Source organism: Nuphar pumila, chromosome 7 (genome assembly GCF_984573655.1).
Source record: "Nuphar pumila chromosome 7, dmNupPumi1.hap1.1, whole genome shotgun sequence".
Lineage (NCBI taxonomy): Eukaryota > Viridiplantae > Streptophyta > Magnoliopsida > Nymphaeales > Nymphaeaceae > Nuphar > Nuphar pumila.
Genome location: NC_143255.1, coordinates 76970706 through 76992020, shown reverse-complemented (window position 1 = coordinate 76992020; position 21315 = coordinate 76970706).

Genomic DNA, 21315 nt, shown 5'->3' with positions numbered 1-21315 from the left:
ATACATCAAAACACAATTTAGCACATGTGAAATGAAATACTAAATAAATAAAAACTCTGAAATGAAAAATAAATAATGTACATATGATACATCCCTCTGGTCGAATCCTCATGCCTTCGTGAGATGCACTATCTCACACTCACCATCCTGCAAGGCATCTGAAAAGAATGGCTTCAGCCTTTGCCCATTTACTTTGAATGTACCTTAGGTCATAGGATCGAATAATGTCACTGCTCCATGGGGAAATACTTCTTTCACAATGTACGGACCTGTCCATCTCGATCTTAACTTCCCTGGGAATAAATGTAAACGAGAATTGTATAGCCACACTATCTGATCTGGCTCAAACACTTTTCTGACAATATGCTTATCATGAAATGCTTTTGTGCGAGCTTTGTATAATTTGGCATTCTCATATGCAGCATTCCTGAGTTCCTCTAATTCTGAGAGCTGCAGTGCTCTCTCTTTGCCAGCCTGGGTGAGGTCAAAATTCAATTTCTTGATAGCCCAGTACGCTCTATGCTCTAGCTCGACAGGAAGATGGCATGCTTTCCCGAATACAAGGCGATACGGGGACATGCCAATGGGTGTCTTAAATGTAGTTCTATATGCCCAAAGTGCATCATCTAATCGCTGGGACCAATCCTTGCGGTCTGGACGAACTGTCTTTTCTAAAATTCGCTTAATCTCCCTATTGGACACTTCAACCTGTCCACTAGTCTGCGGATGATATGGAGTGGTGAATCTATGATTGACAGAATATCTTCTCAGCAGAAAAGCTATCTCTACATTCCCAAAATGCTTGCCACCATCATTAATCATCGCACGTGGCACACCAAAACGACTGAAAATGTTGTGCTTAATGAACTTAAGCACTACTCTATGATCATTGGTCTTGGTTGCCACAACCTCGACCCATTTGGACACATAATCAACCGCCACCAGAATATATAAATTTCCGAATGAAGGCGGAAATGGTCCCATGTAATCAAGGCCCCAAACATCAAAAATCTCGACTATCAAAATCAGAAGCAAGGGCATCATGTCTCTCTTGGACATGTTCCCAATCTGCTGGCATCGCCTACATAACTCATGAGCATCCCTGTGGAGTGTGGGCCAATAAAATCCTGACTGCAAAACCTTTGCAGGCGTCTTCCTACTACTAAAATGCCCTCCACGAGCTAAAGAATGGGAAAAATTCAGAATGGACTGGTACTCCTCCTCCGGAACACATCTCCTAATGATCTGGTCTGCACAGTATTTGAACAACTCCAATTCATCCCAATAATAGTGTCTCACCTGAGATAGGAATCTCTCACGCTCATTCATGTTCCAATGTTCAGGTATCTGCCTCGAAACCAGATAGTTCACAATATCTGCAAACCAGGGTAACTACAGTGTACTGACTGACATGATTTGCTCGTCGGGAAAAGAATCACTGATCGGCCTCTGATCCTGCGTGGTCTCCACAATCAGTCTGGAAAGATGGTCTGCTACTACGTTCTTGCTTCCCTTCTTATCTCGAATCTCGAGATCAAACTCCTATAGTAGAAGAACCCAACGAATCAATCTCGGTTTGGTGTCTTTCTTATTCAACAAATATTTCAATGCAGAATGGTCAGAATAGACAACCACCTTCGAACCGAGTAAATAGGACCTGAATTTATCCAATGCAAAAACTACCGCAAGTAGCTCCTTCTCTGTCGTCGTATAATTCATCTAGGCATCAGACAGAGTTCTACTCGCATAGTAGATCACATAGGGTTTCCTATCAATGCGTTGTCCTAAAATGGCCCCCATAGCGTAATCAGATGCATCGCACATAATCTCAAATGGAAGAGTCCAATCTGGAGGTCTCAAAATAGGTGCAGTAAACAAGGCCTCTTTAAGAATCTCAAAGGCCTTCATACAATCCTCACCGAAAACAAAGGGCTGGTCTTTCTCCAATAACGTGCAAAGCGGTCGAGAGATTTTGCTGAAATCTTTTATGAACCGCCTGTAAAATCCCGCATGCCCTAAAAATGATCGAATCTGCCTCACAGAGGTGGGTGGAGTCAAACGGGAAATGGATTCCACCTTCGCTCTGTCAACCTCAATACCACGCTTCGACACAATGTGTCCTAGCACAATCCCCTCATGGACCATAAAATGACTCTTTTCCCAACTCAGGACGAGATTGGTCTCCACACACCTACTCAGTACTCGAGCAAGTTTTTGGAGGCAATCTTCAAAAGAAGAGCCATACACTGAAAAGTCGTCCATAAAAACTTCCATCACATCATCAATCATGTCCGAGAAGACAGCAAGCATGCACCTCTGAAAAGTAGCCGGGGCATTACAGAGCCCAAACGGCATACGTCTAAATGCGAAGGTGCCATAAGGACATGTAAACATGGTCTTCTCCTGGTCGTCAGGATGAACAGCTACCTGATTGTATCCTGAATATCCATCTAGAAAGCAGTAGTAGCTCTGTCCTGCGAGTCTCTCTAAGATCTGATCAATGAATGGCAATGGGAAATGATCTTTCTTAGTTGCCACATTCAGCTTCCTATAATCGATGCAGACTCGCCATCCTGTAGTGGTCCTCATCGGAATTCTCTCACCCTTCTCATTCTCAACCACAGTGAGTCCTGACTTCTTCGACACAACCTGAATCAGACTGACCCACTGGCTATCAGAAATAGGGTAAATGATTCCGGCATCCAACCATTTCACCACCTCTTTCTTCACCACTTCCTTCATGTTGGGATTTAGCCTTCTCTGCATATCCCTAAATGGCTTGACTTCCTCATCACAATGGATCCTATGCATGCAGAATGAAGGATCAATCCCCTTCAGATCAACAACTCCCCAGCCAATCGCTGCCTTGTGCTCTCGAAGAATAGTCAAAAATCTTTGTTCCTGCTCCTCAGTGGGCAAGGACGAGATGATCACAGGCAGAGTCTCATCATCTCTGAGGTATGCATACTTGAGTGAATCCGGTAATGGTTTCAACTCAAGTTTCGGAGGTGACTCAATCGAAGATTTGGCGGGGGTCTCAGCAAGTGGTGGAAGAGGCTCCCTGACCGCTCCCCAAGGTGGTCTCTATGATGACACTCTAGACACATCTACATCGCTATTCTTCTCTATATGGTACAAATCTAAAGAATCCTCAGTAATGTACAACTCGGGCTGCTCCTCCACTAACTCATGTGCAATATCTACATGAAAGCAGTCCATGTCTCCTGCTGGTCCCATCGCGGCATTGGAAATATTCAGCTTGACCTTTCGATTGCCGAATGAGAGATCCATGGCTCCGGTTCTGCAGTTGATACACGCATTGGCAGTTGCCAAGAATGGTCTGCCTAAAATAATCGGAGTCTGGTGCTGGCTATCCACTCCTTCCATATCAAGAATAATGAAATCGAATGGAAAATAAAAGTCATCCACCTTAACTAGCACGTCCTCCAAGACACCTCTCGCTACCTTGACGGAACGATCTGCCAGCTGCAGTGTAATCGGAGTCGATCTCATCTCTCCTAGCCCGAAAGAATCAAAGAAATATCCGGGCAGAATGTTCACGCTTGCTCCAAGATCGAGCAATGCACGTTCTATGCGGATGTTCCCTATAGTACACGCAATGATAGGGGCTCCAGGGTCCTTGAGCTTTGGTGGTGTCTGATGCTGAAGTACTGAACTCACCTGCTCAGTCAGATGGACCCTGTTAGGAAGTCGCTCTCTAGATTTACGCTTTTGTGTACATAGTTCCTTCAGGAATTTGGCATATGCCGGCACCTGCTGAATCGCATCAAGCAAAGGTAGGTTAATCTGCACATGCTTGAAGATGTCAAGCATGTCCTGGATCTTCGCACCTTGCTTTCCTCTATATCCAGGAGACTCTAATGCTTTGGGATAGAGTGGTGGGGGAATCTACTCTGCTGGCTCCTCCTCTTTGTGAGAAGGCTCACTTCTATCCTTCTTCTCCTCTGAGGTTGAAGATAATGATGATGATGAAGTCGATGATGGGGATGGGGATGATGGCTGAGCTGACTTAGGTGAAACAATGTTCTCTGGCTCCTCTATCCTCTCTCTACTCTCTCGCTCTCTGCTCTCGACGTGATACTCACGTTCACTCCTCAGGGCCATAACCGATTTGGCCTGCTGCTGTGTCTCAGTATGAAATAGGCCTCCAGTCATCTGGTCCTTACCCTTCGGGTTCATGACAGCCTGACTCGGCAATGTACCCTCGGGTCTCCTACTAATAGCCTCAGCTAACTGTCCCATTTGTGACTCTAACTTCGCAATGGACTGCGTATGCGAGCTCAAAATCTGGCTACACTTCTCGAAGGCGTTCTGATTAGAGGTTTTCACCTCTTGGAATGCCTGGAGAAGTCTCTCCTCAAAAGATGTCTGCGGGGTAGACTCCGGCTGAATCGGGGGAGTGACAGAAGAAGAAGAAGACTGAGAATAGTTCGGTCTTTGAAATGACTGAGTAAAAGATGGCTGCCGAACTGGCTGAGAGGAAGTAGGCATCTGCATGGAAGACTGTGGATTCTTCCATGAAAAATTGGGATGGTTACGCCAACCCGGATTATATGTCGATGAAAATGGGTTATTCGGCGGTCTGACGTAATCCTTAGCTGCCTGAACTTGTTCTTGAACAAATTTAGGGTACTGAGCTGCCGAAGGGCACTCAGTGATCTCGTGTGCCGGACTGGCACAAAGAGTACACACCTGCTGTGTAGTGGATGGTCCTGAGAGAAGCTGGTCCAGCTTCTGAGCAATCATGTCTACCTTGCACTGTAGTGCAGTAGATGGACCAACTTCAAGAACACCAGCTTTCTTCTGAATGCTGGGTGTGGCTCTATCAGATTGAGAGCTCGAAGCATGGTGGAGTGAATTCTCGGCCAATGTATCAAATAGCCTCCATGCTTCATCCTCGCTCTTCAGCATGAATGTCCCTTCACATGAAGAGTCGATCATCTGACGATTCTTGTCAGACAATCTATCATAGAAGCTCTGCACCAGTTGCCATTTCGGCACCTGATGATAGGGACATTTCCTGAGGAGATCCTTCATTCTCTCCCAGGTCTCATGAAAGTGCTCACCATCTAGCTCTGAAAAGCTAGTGATGGGTCTACGATATTGGTTCGTACAACCAATGGGAAAATATTTCCGAAGAAACTCCTGTTGCAATTGATCCCATGACTCTATTTCTACAGAATCTAAAGACTTTAGCCAATACTTGGCTTTGTCCTTCAATGAAAAGGGGAATAGAGTCAACCTTAAAGTATCATCATCGAATTTCTGTATCTTAACAGTAGAACAGATTTCGAGGAATTCATCTAAATGTCGGTAGGGATCCTCATGACTAAGGCCATAAAAGGATGGAAGCATTTGAATAATGCTGAACTTAATCTCATAATGCGGTGCTCCTACATCGGGTCTCCGAATGCAGGATGCCTGAACATAGTCTGTGGGAATGAAGTATTCCCGCAGAGGGCGTGAAAGAACTAGGGGTGGAGGTGGAGGATCCATGTCAGCCATTGTTGCCGAACTTCGATGAGAATGTAAAATTCTCTCTAGGTTGTCAACAAATGGGTGTAATGGGGTTCCTAGACCTCGTCGCCCCTGCATACACTGGTACTAAGACCAGATGTAAGCAAACGACCTAAATCTAAAAAAAATTAACTAACACAGGTACTAAAATGTAAATAACACAAAATAAACAACTACTAAACAAATATGCTAAACTAATTATGTGAGAATGATCTAACTAAGTAAATGAAATTACAAATTAAACTACTCTAAAGTACTGAAAAGATAAATACAGGAAATCACAAACTAAGTTTTTGTAAAACCCACCTGTCTAATCGCTCCTTGCAGAATGAATTTCAAGTGAATCCTAGAAATAACAGAACGTGAATCCTATATTTACTAACTATGTTAATCCTATATTCACTTACTAATCCTACTAACTAAAAATAAAACAACTAATTAACTAAAACCAATTAATAAATCAAACTCTAAGAAATAAAGTAATTAATGCTCCGTTCCCCGGCAACGGTGCCAAAATTTGGTTTTTAAACACAATTATTTTCAATAAAACTTTGGAAAATCGTCAACCAAAAATATAAAAACAGACTTTCCACAAAGTGGTAAGTACGGGTCGAATCCTCAGGGAACAGGAATTAATCACAATATTTCTAAAAAATTTAATTTATTAATGAAAAATGTCAATCTATAATTATAAAGTTAATAAAACTACAAATAATCACAAAAAAAAAAATTAAACAAGCACTCAATCTTCTGCTCCACACCAAGGGTATTTCCGTCTTTTCGCCAATTAGAGAATCTTCTCACTTGGACAATAACCCTGGAAACTAAATATGCTTTTCAACCTAAAAATATAGAAAAATACAAAATTAGTATTTTATTCTTACAATGCAAACAATAACTAAAACTAGTTCTAATTTTACAAAAATAATAAAACAAATGCTATTTATCAAGCAAAAATTAAATAAAATACTAAATTAATTCTAAAGTTAACCAAATTAATTATACTAATGCTGTATGATGATTATGCAACTCCTAAAATGCAGAAACTACTGAAAACAAGTCTAAAATGCCGAAACTAAGAAAATTACGAAACTGCCCCTAACTAGTGTAAAATAGCATTCTGACAGGTTATCGGAAAACCACTGTTTGACAAGGCAAACGAGGTCCGATTTTCCCGAATTTTTTTTTGTTCTGCAACTGACAGATTAAAAAAACTGACAGTTTTTACAGAATTGTAAAACAGTATCTGGAACTCCAGATATAAGCGTTTCAAATCTGGGGAAAATCAGGATATCGACAGTCCTGTAATTTGAAATCCAGAAAAAACGGTTTTCGCAAAACGCTTAAAAATCAGACCAAATCAACTCCGAATGAGCTGAAATTTGGTCTGCAATCAAATAACACGTCAATAAAGTGAATAGAATAAATTTTTTTGGAAAACACAGAATTTTTGCACAGAAAATAACGCTGGTGCGACAGGGCAAAAATCAGGTTTTTATTTGAGTGCACTATTCACTTTATTAGTCTATTTGAACACTATCAAATGCAATTTACACCTAATGCAATCTAAATGACACTGTATAACAGTGTATATGCAGATGACTATTACGAATACGCTAAATGCACGGCGAACAAAGCACGATAAGCAAATTATGACTATAACTACGTTAACTAACAATGTAAATGCAACTATGCTAAACAATAAAATGCAATCTAACTACTAAGTTAACTAATATCTAACTATCATTCAAACCATCATAAACACATTTCACACATACGAAACAAATACGATATACACACACATACTTCTACACTAAAACTAAATTAGATAAATAGACTAATTAGTATAAAAATCAAAATAAATAATACTAAATGAAATTAATTCAATAAAGAACAAAGGCTAGGGTTAGGGTTCGCTCGGTTAACTCAACTAGACTCGGTTTTGACTTAGGTAGGTTCGGGTTGGTTTGGGAGAACTTGGATTAGGTAGGCTCGAGCTATGTTTGACTCGACTCGGGCTAGTATGGACTTGGTTTAGGTTTAGCTTAAATAGTTGGGTTCAGTTGACTTAGGATTGGGTTTGGTTTTGAGTTAACTTAGTCAACTAGGTTCGGTTGACTTAGGTGGACTTGACTAGGTTTAGCTAAGGTTGGGTTGACTTGAATAAGGTTGACTCGACCTCGGGTTGGTCTTGACTTACCTTAGGATAGGCTTGGTTAGGGTTTGACTCGAGTTTGACTAGGGCTAGGTCTAGGTCTAAGACTCGGTCTAGGGTGGACTTAGTCAACTAGGTTTGGGTTGACTTAGACTCAACTAAGTTGGACCCAATTTAGGTTTGACTAGACTCGAATGGGATAACGTAAGCTCGGTTGACTCACTAGGTTTAGACTAAGGTTTGACTCGAGTTAGGACTAGGTCTATGACTAGGCTCGAGTTATGTTTGACTTGGGCTAGGGTTCAAGTTGACTTGGACACAAGGCACACCTAACTAAGTCAACTAGGTTAACTCGGTTAGGGTAGGTTTCAATAGGTGGACTAATGTTGACTCGACCTAGGTGGGGTCTAGGCTTAGGTTTGGGTGGGCTCGATTGACTCAAACTAAAGTTAGGTTTTGACTTTGACTAGACTTGGCTAGGGTTGGTCTTGGTCAACTGAGGTCAGTTAGAAGAATAGGCACCCAATAAAAAGTCAAAGACAATTTTGGAAATGGAGAAGTCCCAAAATCGTCCTTCTAATGGGGAGTTACAATCTTAATGAGCTTTTAAATCCAATTGGGAAACATAGATCAATGCAATTTCCAAAACCAAGATAAGGGAAAACCTTTAATTGCAATTGATTCTTTTTTGAGAAGCCAAACCGTCCAACCTAGATAGTCACACGATTTTGGCTTTCCAACCAAGAATTTAATTGCAATTATTTCTTTCTTGAACTCATAAACACCTACTTTGAAAATTTAATTGATTTTCAAATTGGTTTTTCAAATCTCAATTTGTAACTCCCTATTAATAGGCAATCAAGAATTAAATCCTTCTTTAAATACCCCACACGATTTTTGAAACTTAACTTTTTCCAAAAACTTTCCACATTTTAATGCATTAATTGCCTCTCTTCTTAAAAATCGCCAACTCTAAATTGGCTCTACTTTCTAACTAAAAGAATTGAATCTACCTAGGGAATAAAAGGAATTAAATAAAAAAAACGATTTCCTAGGAGTTAATGCTAACCTAATTCCCAAAACCTACTTAATTAACCCCTAAAAACGGCTAGGAAAGAAAACCCTAATACATTGAACCTAGACACCTTCCTAACTCAATTAATGACAATTAAGACTTGCTAAAAAAAATTCAGCCAAGAGCTCAAGGGGAGCTCTAATGGCTGCCGCCCCTCCTTGGGGAAGAAGAAGACTAAAAAAAAATAAAAAGAATAAAAACTTAAACAACAAAAAAAACGACTTACTAAGGAACCAATATTTTGATAAAACTAAATTAAAATATAATGAAAAGGACTTCTAATTACACAAATGCTAACAAGAACAGCACTATGCTGGAATTAAAAACATGAAGAAAAGAAAACTTGATTTTTGTAATTTTCATCAATAGACTCAAAACACAAAAACGAAAAAATGATTAAAACAATTAATTAAATCAATCCTAAAACAATGAAATGACTAACACCAATTTATACTACTGTTAATATACTAAACACACAGTAAACAACACGACTTACCACTCTAAACACCCTTTTAACAAAAATGCAAGGATCGGCTAGAATATCTCTAGCCGATTTTTTTTTCTTTTTCAAAAATAAAATCAAAACAAGACACAAGCACAACCCACGAATAAAATGAATTAAAATGAACTTTTATAGTTGGATTTTCAGCAAAACAAATCAATACACATGCTGGACGAAACAAAAATATCAAAACAAAAAAAAATTATTTTTTTTGTGAAAATCAAGAATCGGCTAGAATAAATCTAGCCGATTTTTGGATTTTGCTTTTCAATCAAAATCAAATGCAACCCACACAAAACCGACTAAGATGAATCAAAATGAATTATTTTCTAAATGGATTTTCAGTAGAACAGACCCAAGAACCCCTATGAGAAATTTGAAGAATCGGCTAGATGAAGATCTAGCCGATTTTAATGAAAAGAATGAAAAATCTAAAAAAAAATCGATTTCAATGAATCAATCAAACACATAAACCTAATCTAACGTGCTGGCCTATGCACGAAATCTAATCTAAGGTTGAAACAAAAAGAAAAATAAGAAACACACAGAAAATAAAATAAAAAGAAAACCAACACCCAATTCGGTTTTATCTAGAAGAGAAGGAAGAAGAAGACCTACCTCTTGGAAGATTCGACGACCAGGGGGATGAAGAAGAGCGGACCGTGGCTGGAGATGGATGTCCTACGCAGTTCGAGAATGCTGTACTTCACCAAAAAACGGCACCTTTGCAGCTGCTACACGTTGGAGATCCACCGACGATGGAATGTGAGTCGATTCTTGATCGGAGGGTGTAAAAAGCCGGATGGAGGTAGGGCCGGCTCACCTTGGTGGTGTGTTGCGCACTCCCGCCCAAGGTTAATGGTCTCCACCTCTGCTACACCTGCAAAAATACAGAAAAGTGGTGAAAAGACAGCAAGGAACAAGAAAGAAATGAAAAGAAACAAAAGAAAGCTCGAAAATATGCTTGAAAATCAAGCATAGATCGATCTTCAATGGCCAACACGTGGGGGAGATGGAGAGGAAGGAGTTGCTGGAGTAAATTCATTGCAAGGGACGTCCAAACACAGCCAAAGACGCCTAGGGCTTCTCTAAAAAGTATATTTATACTTTTTGGAATTTGCAAAAACACTGTTATAAAAAATATATTTTCTAGGCGCCTCTTTCTGGGGGGTTTTCAGAAAAACTTTTTGAAATGGATATGGATAGGCATGTGGGTTGGGTTTTGGGCTTTCTAATAGTTGATCCAAGGTCCAATTGACCTAATTGGGTCGGATATGGATCCGATCCACCTCGAAATCCATGCCCAAACACTGAAATAGTCATAACTCTCTCATTTTAACTTCGATTTTTCTGAAATTCGAACCATAGCCCCTTACTATCAAAACACATCTAAACATGAGTTTAAAACCTTAAACTTGATACAAAATGTATGAAAAACTTGTTTACATGATGTGCATTTCATGCATCATCAGAAATGATTCAGGCGATGATTATGTAAGTCCCTCGATGAAAGGAACAATTTACAATGAACACTGAAAGGGGTAAGGCCGATGCTAAATCATTAAGAGAAGCCTCGAGACAGCCATCTACAACTTTCTCACACCGATGAAATTCGAACAAATGAATTGTAAAATAGAAGAAAAGCATATCATGAAGTACATGTTATCTATCAGAGATGCAGGAAACTCAAGATATTAACACCATGGAATGGGATTTTAACAAAGATCTGAGGCTATAACTCTCCTAGATCTATTGTTTGATCAAACAAATAATACTGCTATGAACAAAACATGTAATCAAATGCCTGGAATCACAACGCCAACACAAAAAAATAAAACCAAAAGAAAGAAAAAAAAAAGGAAAAGAAGGAAAGAAAAAAAAAATCGAGGGTCCAATATAAATCTTGAAATATGAAAGGGACATAAAATAAAAAAAATTAGCTCATGAATAAGGAATCATGCAGGAATAGGCGATGAGAGTGAAAATACAGAAAACCAGATTATTAACGTATATCAAAATTAGAACAAACCGTGAATAAAGGATGAAAGAGAAAAATAAGATGTTGGAATCGAGGATTCTGTTGCTGTAGCACTTGGTAGATCGGTCTTGCTATATGTAGATCGATCTCACCGTGTGTGCATAAAAAAAATGAAGAGAAATCTAATCGTAATAGAACAAGGTTATAAGAGAAGAAGAATATTTACAGAAAATCTAAGGTGAAAGGGGAGGATTACTCACCGAGGCCTTGCGAGGATGGCCGACCTTTCTGCTGACTGAAGAGCATCGGAGGGAGAGGGGAAAATGACAGAGGGGATGAGAGGAATCCTAGAGGAAAGTGTAAGATGGAGGGGCGAAGATGATGGAGGATTTCATTGAAAGGAAGAGAGGGGTGCGGGGGTGGAGCTGAATGGGAGAAAGGGTTTTCCCTTTTCCGTTCTTAAAGAAGATGGAGAAGAGTCCAGAATGATGGAGGTTAGGGATCAACGGTAGATGGAGAGGAAGAGGATCGGAGGGCGATGGAGAGGAGGTCACACATGGGGGGGGGGGGGTGGCCATGGAGGGTTCAGGCGAGAGAGGTAGAAGGCCAAAGAGAGGGTTCTTGAAACCCTAAGTTTTTCGTTAAAGCTTTTTTATAAAAAGGATGAAATTTTGTTTTTAAAGGTTTTTTCAAAAAAGTTGTTCTTTTTAAAAGTTCTTTCAAAAAAATGGTTTTAGAAGATGTTTTCAAAAAAGGGGTTTTCAAAAAACTATTTTTTGCTTTTCTATATTTTTATTTTTTTGTTCTTTTCTTCATTTTCTATATATATATATATATATATATTTGATATTTTTAGAATAAAACCCTAAAACAAAGATTTAAAACTAATTGTTTTGTATTTTTTGAGAAATATTTATAATAGAGGGTTTTCTTGAGAATTCAAGGCTATTTTGGGAAAATTTATTCAGAAAATGGGTTTGGACCCAAGTTTTGAGAAAATATTCGAGTTCTAAACCTCGAATCGAGGAATATAACATGATGGATCCAAACGGATACCGGACGAACTGTCTGAGCCTTTCAAAAGGTTATTTTGATAATTTTGAGAATTTGGTTTATAAATCGAATGACAAAGCTCAGATTTGGATTTTTACAATGGATCCGGATCCGAAATTGAGTCAGATATATAAAATGGATTTAATTTCGGTAAAACTTGAGAAATAATTGGAATTTAAATTTAAAACTCACTTGATTGCTCAGAAAATGGGGTCAAAGGGCAAAAAGGGAATATTTATAATATTTTGAAAATTTTGGGGTGTTCACAGATGCCCCTCTTTGCTACTAAGCTGGTTGAAAGCCGAGCTTAGTGGCAAAGAAAACACTCCAAATTTTGAAAAATGCCCCAGTTTAGCAAACCTGAACTAGGTGTGGAAGAATTATTTTGAAAACATGATTTCAGGCTTAATACCTTATCCTAAATGGCTTTTGGGGAGACAAAATCCTCGAAAAATGATATGACTGAATAACAGAGATGAGGAAATCGTGATGGGACTTAGGGCGAAGATCCCGAAATGATGAAAGATAAGAATTTTGATCAAGTCTCATGGGTGAGACAAGATCAGTCTTTTGAAATGACTCAGGTTTAGCCCTTAACCTAGATGGGACGAAGGTATATCAAGACGAATTGAATGAGGAAAGGAATATAAGTGGACCTCGATGGGACATTTTTTAGGGAAATGCCTCATGAGATGAAACTTAAGTAAAATCCTATCCTGGATGGATGTACAAAGCATGGATTCCTCGATGGGAAGAACCATGATGGGACTGGAAGAAAATACCTCATCAAAAACGAGGAACCTCGTCGGGATGAGGTTCAGGTTTAACCGAAACCTTAGAAAGAATGATACCTTGAGGGGCGAGGTTCAGGCTTAACCCTTAACCTGAAGGGGACGACCATACAGAATCCTTGAGCGAGGAAGCCGTGATGGGACAACGAGATGCATCGTCAAAGCGAGATTCAGATTTAACCCTTGACCTAAGTGTGTGTGTGTGGGGGGGGGGGGGGGGCACGAACTCCTCAAATGAAGAAACTGTGGTGGGACTAGAAAGGATATCTAGTCAAAACGAGACTCAGGTTCCACCCTAATCTGAATGGAAATATACCTCGTGAGGCGAGGTTCAGGCTTAACCCTTAACCTGAAAGGGCGACCATACGAAATCCTTGGGTGAAAGAACCATGATGGGACCTTCGAAATTTGGACGAACAAATCCAGAAGGGGTTTGCAAAAGGAGGAAGATGGGGTTCCCTAAAGTGTGGAAAAGGGATGATCTTGGGCGTCTCATTTCTGAGACTAAATCAGCTTTTGAAATCGATGACCTCTCGCAGAAAGTACAGGTTTGACCCTTAACCTGAGTGGGTACGACCATACGACATTCTTGAATGAAGAAACTGTGATGGGACAGGAAGAGATACATCTCCTGAATGCGGCAATTCTTTTGGGAATGTGAGATATGAAAAGTAAGGAGATGTGAGGCAATTCTTTCGATGAGATGAACGATGAATAAGGTAACAGGAGGCAAATCCTTCGATGGTGTGAAAGATGAATAAGGCGATCCTTTCAATAGAAGCAAGGTGATCTTTCGACAAAGCAAAATATGAGTAGGGTGATCCTTTTAGCAAGGAGAAGGCATATCTTTTGATCAAAGCGAAAGATGAATAAGGCAATCCTTTTTTGGAAAGGAGAAGGCAAATCTTTCGATCAAAGCGAAAGATGAATAAGGCGAAGCTTCGTCAAAGGAAGTGCAATCCTGGAGAAATCCTGAATAAAACGTCGGTAGTAACCAGCTAACCCGAGAAAACTGTAGATATTTGTAACAGATTGATGCTGCTTCCAGCCCAACACTGCTTCAACTTTCGTAGGATCAACTGACACTCCATCACTGGATATCACGTGACCCAAAAACATGACTCGTGGAGCCAAAACTCGTATTTGGAGAACTTGGTGAACAATCTGTGCTCCCAAAGTACTCCTAAAACAATACATAGATGCTCTCGGTGTTGCTCAGGAGTCTCTGAGTAGATCAAGATGTCATAAATGAATACGATCACAAACGTATCCACGAACGGACGAAAGATACGATTCATCAAATCCATAAATGCTGCTGGTGCATTCGTGAGCCCAAATGGCATCACAACAAACTCATACAACCGGTATCTAGTTTGAAAAGCTGTCTTTGAGACATCTTTCTCTCTGATCTGAAGTTGATGATAACCCGATCTGAGGTCGATCTTCGAAAATATCTTTTCTCTTTGCAACTAATCAAAGAGATCTTCTATTATCGGCAACGGATACTTGTTCTTAATCATCGCTTGGTTGAGCATTCTGTAGTCAATGCACAACCTAAGGGATCCGTCTTTCTTTTTTACGAACAAAATAGGTGCACCCCACGGCGATGCACTATTTCTGATAAACCCTTGTTCCATCAACTCTTCCAACTAACGCTTCAGTTCTTGTAGTTCTGCCGGAGTCATACGATACGGTGCCTTTGAGATTGGAGTTGTTCCAAGTAACAACTCAATACAAAACTCGATCTCACGCTTTGGAGGTAATCCAGGCAGTTCCTCAGGAAACACATCGGGGAACTCCCAAACTACATCAAGATCTTTGATAGGGGTTAACACTGGTTCAACTAGGACGATACTGACCAAGAATGCAGTACCCCCATTCCGCAGATATTTCTAAACCTTAAAAGACGAAATCAAGCGACTATCTCGAATAGGTCGAGCAAGGCTGATCTCCAAGATTGGACGATCAGAATGGTACAAAACCACCTTGCCTTCTCTGCACAAGACTTGAGTGTGATACTCAAACAACCAATCCATGCCTAGAATGACATCAAACTCTGTCATGTCTAGCAGGATCAAGTCAGCTGGCAGGTTTGTAAACACCCCAAATTTTCACCCTCATCCAGTGTTTGTCCATTTCATGTGTCATTCCATATCATTGCATGTATTCTGCATATCATTCCATCGCATTGCATAGCATTGCATGTCATTGCATGTCATTGCATTTCATTTTCGAGATCCAGCACTCCTATTTCAAAACATTCAATCCAGATTTGAATTTTAAAGCTTTTATTTCAAAATCAATTTCAAAACCTGAGTTTTTATTCAACACTCTGTCATTTTCCAACCCCAGGACTTTATATTTTGAAATATTTTCTCAAGGAAACAATCTGGATTCATTTCAAATTCAAATTTTAATCGATTTCAATTCACAGATGAGACCCATTGAGGTGGTGTCACTTCTGAATTTCTCTATTCATCAAATTTCTCAAAATTTTGAAAGTTTCAGTCCGATCAGGACTCTGTCTCAGAGTCCTGATCCGGTCAGGAGTCTGTTTTGAAGTCAGTTTTACTTCCATTTTCAATCTTTTCCGTTTGCTTTTGAAATTTAGGTCATTTTACAGAGTCCAGTTAGTTCAAAACTCTATTTTAGAGTTCGGTCGAGTTAAGAGTCTAACCCTGACTGTGTTTTCTGACTTATTTCATCATTTTTTTGATAAAATATTTCAAAAATTCTTCCATTTGAATTCTAAATCTAAAATCTCAGAATCCTAAGAGTTCAGGACTCTAATTCGGAGTTCCAGTTCGCTTGAGACCCTATTTTCAAAGATCTTGAATTTCAAATACTAATTTTAACCCCTTTCTAAAGCCATTTTCAGTGTTTATTTCAAAATTCTTCAAAACTCGATGTGGGCCCACTCAGTTGGCACCATATCCAGAGGAGTTCTGACTCGGTTAGAACCCTATTCCATTTCAAAAATTCTAATTTTAAAATTGCTTTTGAAAATCCTTTTGAAAACTCCTTCAATCTCAAGTTTTAAAATCATCTTTTTGTAAAAAACTCAAGTAGGGCCCACTCGGGGTGGTGCCATATTCGAGTCAGTCAGGGCTAGACTAGGGTTAGTTGATGTCTTGGTTAGTGTTAGAGGTTTAGAAGAATCAAAACCATTTTTGAAAAACTCATTTTTGAAAGTTAGTTTTTAAAACTAGTGTTTTTAAAGGTTTCTAAAGGTGTTTTAAAAACCCAATGTGGAAAAACGCCAAGTAGCGCCACATTTGGGGGATTCTTAGGTTTAGCTAGGGGTTAATTAGGGATTAATTAGGATAATTTAGGTCAAGGGCATATAGGTAACTCCACCCACAAATCGCCCCCCCTTTAGAGTCCAAAATTTTCAAAATTATCAATTTTTAAACCTAAAAAATTTTCTATAAATAGATGCCATAAGGGGGGTCGATTTTCCCATCTCTCCTATTGGATTCTTGGAGCTTCTCTCTCCTCTTCAGCCCTTCCTCCATTTCAGCAACCTCAAGGTAATTATTTTCTTTAATTTTTAGTTTTTATTTAATATTTTTCATTGTTTTAAGCATGATTTAGCCATTGGCACCATCATCTTCATGGATTCAACCTCAAGAACCATCAAGAATCAGCAAGAACGATCCAAGAAGGTGATCTAACCCTGTTTTGGATGACTCACAGGGATTTTAATCCATTAGAATTGATTTTAGTATGATTCTTTACATTATTAACCAATAAAATATATGATTTACCCCTTTTAATGGGTTAAATCTATGTTTTAAAGGTGATATCAAATTCCAGCCATTGATTCCCTGTTTTTATTTTATTTTCATGGTTTATTCATGTTTTTTTTACGTTCTATAGCATGAAAATAATTTTTATTTGCTGTTTTATGGTTTATTTTATTGATTTACATTAGTTAATGCATGGTTTTCCAAGTTTCTTAAATTTCTGTGTGTTTTAGGTTTAGAACAGTAAAGATAATGTTATTTCGGATTGAAGTACTTATTGTTTATTTCTGATTTTTTTATATGTGATGCATGCATGAGTTATTGAGTTACTGTAGAAAAATCAAAGGTTTTGGATCTCGGGAACCCTGTCAAAAAAATCAGACATCAAATCGGATTTTTAAAGCTTTAAAATCGTGGTTAAAATCAAGAAGGTAACTTTCTGTTATGATATTTCTCTCATCTTATATCCGATTTTAGATCTGTAAAGTGCTATGGATTCACATTGAGTAGATATGTCTTCTGTGAAATTTTCGGATTTTTGGACTACTGTTTAGTATTTTTCCCCTTTCAGAGAATCTGTTTTTAATTTTAAAACTCGTTAGGGTTTACCAAAACCCTAATCAGACTTGTGTTAGTCATAAATCCCAAACCACAGATCCAATTTTAGATATGTAAAAAGTGAGTATTGTTATCTTTCTGTCTACTGTTCACCACTAAAATTTCAGAGATTTTTGTTTAGTATTGCTATTTATGCATGTATTTTCAATCTGAAGTAGCCGTTTTAATCCCTGTTAAAAGTGATATATTTTAGCTCAGATTGCCGGAAGGGTTTCTCCCTAACCGAAGATGCTTTTTCCGATCTGTAAATTGGGAAATCTCTGTTTTCCTTCCTAGTCAGTCTCTGTAAAATTTCATAAATTTCCATGGAGATTTGATCCCTAGTTTGGGTCTTGGACTGAGACTGGTTGGTGAACTAGGTCAAAAATAGCATATTTTTAGGGTTTAGTGCAATTTTTGGATTAATTTAATGTCAAAAAAAATATTTTTATAATTCTAATTTGATATTAGGGTTATAACAAGTGCAGGTACATAATTTGATGAATTTTGGAATCCATTTGATGTCTGAATTAATATAATTGCAAAACAGGGCACCCGAAGAATTCCAAAACACTGCAAAAATCACAAAATTTGTGATATTATTGGATTTTCGTGCATAAGCATATATTTTTAGGGTTAAATCATGTTAATAATCATATTAGGATGCTTTAGGTTTAATTTTGTGCTCATTTGATTTCATTTAGTGCAAAAAACCTAAGTTTTTACCAAAATCTATTTCAGAAAACCCTGATTTCAAGGCCATAGTCTTGCTATCGGGGGCAATTTGGTCATTTGACCTAAATTTCGAAATCCCTAACCCTAATTTTCATATTTTTAAGCATGTCACATCATATTTAGCTTAGTTTATTCCATTCAAATTTCAAAACTTGCATTTTATCAAAATATCTTTCTAAAAACCCTAATTTCAAGGCCATAGTCTTGTTATTAGGGGTATTTTGGTCATTTTGACACCAATTTCGAAATTTCATATCTTCTCCTCCTTATTTATTCAATTTTATTTCATACTTTATCATTTTGATTTAAGGGAATCATGGTAAAAAGGCTTATATCTAGCAAAATCCCATAATTTCCTGATATTGTTGGATAAATCTAGAAAAGCCAACATATTTTCATTAATGAAGCCTTCTAGTTTTGCAGGTACATTGAAGACTTTATTTTCCATGTATTTAAATTTCAATAGTGATGTAATTTGTAATTAAACTTTGGAATAAGAATTTACATTTCCTGCTTAGCTTAGGTTGCATTGCATATAGTTTATTTTTATAATTTTAATGTGTGATGGATGATGATTCATGCATATTTTTACAAATTTACCATGGTCTACACGAATGGCACGTGCACTAGCTTCTATGAAGTTTATAAACTTGGTGAAATTTGTATTTATGGCCATAGTTAGAATACGAATGATACTTAGATTTATGATCTTCACATTAGCCACATTCAGCCTACACTCTTAGGCTAACTTCAAAATGCACTGCATTTCTCAAAAATACAAAAAGTATTTCTCAATTCCTCAAATCCATATTCATTCATTTCATGCATTTGCCAATTCCAATCTCAATTCAAAGAAGTTCATTTTCTCAAAATCTCCCAAGTCTTATAGCAAAATCGATTTTCCCAAAAGCATTGAATTTCAAAGAATATTTCAAGTGTTTCTCAAGTTCATAAACTCAATTTTCCAAAGTTATGCAGTCAATTTCAAAGTTTGAAGTTAGAATTTTTCTAAGTCTTATTCAGAAGAATATGGATTTGCCAATGATATTTCAAGTATTTCCCAAGTTCCAAATTCAAATTTTCTAAGTTAGAATTTCAATTTCCAAGTTTGAATTCAGAGAAACCAAGTCTCTCAGAATCGATTTTCACCAAATGTCAAGGATTCCTCAAAATCGATTTTTATTTCTCTCAGAAGTATATTTGAAATCCCAATTCACGATTTTCCAAGATTTACAATCGTTCAAAGCAAACATCATGTTTTCAAATGTGCATTTTCTGAAAATTCATAGCACATGCCTGATTCTTTGTGCATTTAGAAATTAGAATATGATTTAGACAAGTTGAATAGAGTAGAGCATAAGATTAATCCTTGGTTCAATTACCCCTGTTAAAGGTGGCAGGAACGGTTGAACCTCGTACCGACAGGCGAGTCCCATTCTACGGAATTTTCCCGCATTTTAAAAACAGAGGCGAGTTATTTTCAAAAACTTTTTCAAAGGTCAGTTTGATTTGCAAAAGTCAAAAATTTTGCGATGATAACAGGTTTGGCGACCGAGATGGGACCTGTCTTCGCCTGATCAATCTAATGCTCTACTTAGTTCAAATTGTCAAAATCGATTTCCATGGAATGTCAGCTTTGCTTTATGATATCATGTGAACCTAGGAGCCTAGACTTGAACCCAACTGACATGGAATGCATATAGACTAGGTATGGTTTGGTAGGACCATATTGAGGAGAATTATTCATGCTCACATAGACTTAGGTCTAATACAACACTCCTCAATTTAGGAATTGTATGAAAACAATGTTTGCTTCTTCAAATATTTCAAAATTCTATCTCTTTAGGACTTAGAGCCTTCTGTTTGATTGCATGTGCTCATGTTTTTCAAAAAGCACCCCACCTATATTGTCCCGGTCTTCACGTTGCTGGGCTCTCTTCCAGAACCATAGTTCGGGACAGAGCCTCACAACTGGGCCGCCTATTTGGGTGAAAACCCCCCTGCCACGTACCAAGGGCCATAGTCCAACGTATATCGGCAGGTGCTCAAAGATGTTGGAAAACTTGAACCTAGAATCGGAGAAATTGACTTTATGCCACGTACATCGAGCCTTGGCTTGAGTATATAGGCATAACTGGATTGGACACAAATGATCTGAACCTTAGAGTTAGGATTAAGGTCCCACAAGCCATTTCAAAATTTGTGCATCTAGAGTCAGCTTTTAGGGAATGTTGTTTGTGCATACTTGTTTATGCAGAATTTGATTAAATATGTTATTTCCTTTTTATTTTCCATATTTTTCCCAATTTTCTAAAATACTGGACGATTTTCTCAAAATTTCCCAATCTATGTCCATATACTGTCCATGTTTTAAACCTTGGACGATTTTCCAAATTTCCCTTAATTTCCTTCAAAACTCCAGGTGATTTCCCATCTTTCCTGTCTTCTGGATCTTGAATTTCCTGCTTTATTTTTATCCTCCCTGCATTTTCCTCAAAATTCATGTATTTTCAAAGTCTTATTCCAATTTTTCATGTTTTCCAGTCCGATGGCATCTAGTCAGCTTGATTCAGTCTTCCCTGAGGGTCACATCTCCTACGAGGTGCGACAAAGTCTTCCTGAACATCGAGTCCTCAGCACCGGATCGTTCTTTCCCCGGTGGTATTATTCATGGTTCAAGAACTTCTCTCGTATGTTTCCGGACCATCTGGACGAGTGTGGATTGGAACTGGCATCTGCAGTGGGAAAGCAGACAGTCAATGGCAACTTGATCCATGCACTAGCAGAGCGGTGGAATCCGATCACTTCTACCTTCTGGTTTCCGTGGGGCGAGATGACAATACTGATGGATGAATTTTCAGAGATTATGGGATTGCCCGAGCCAGCCGGTCAGCCTGGAGATCCATTGGAGAAACAGTTTTTGATTAATGTCAAGGGTCTGGACCCAAAAGATGCTTTAGCTCGCATGACGGGACGCAAGTCTTGGCCATTGATAGAGGAGGATGGAAACGAATATGTGGATCTGCTCGAAATCTACCGACAGTATGGGACATTTGTGGAAGTCAGCTCGCTGTCCAGAACAGCTCGAGAGAGAATTCAGCACGCGATGGTTCTGTGCACGGTGGGATTAGCTTTCTTTCCCAAT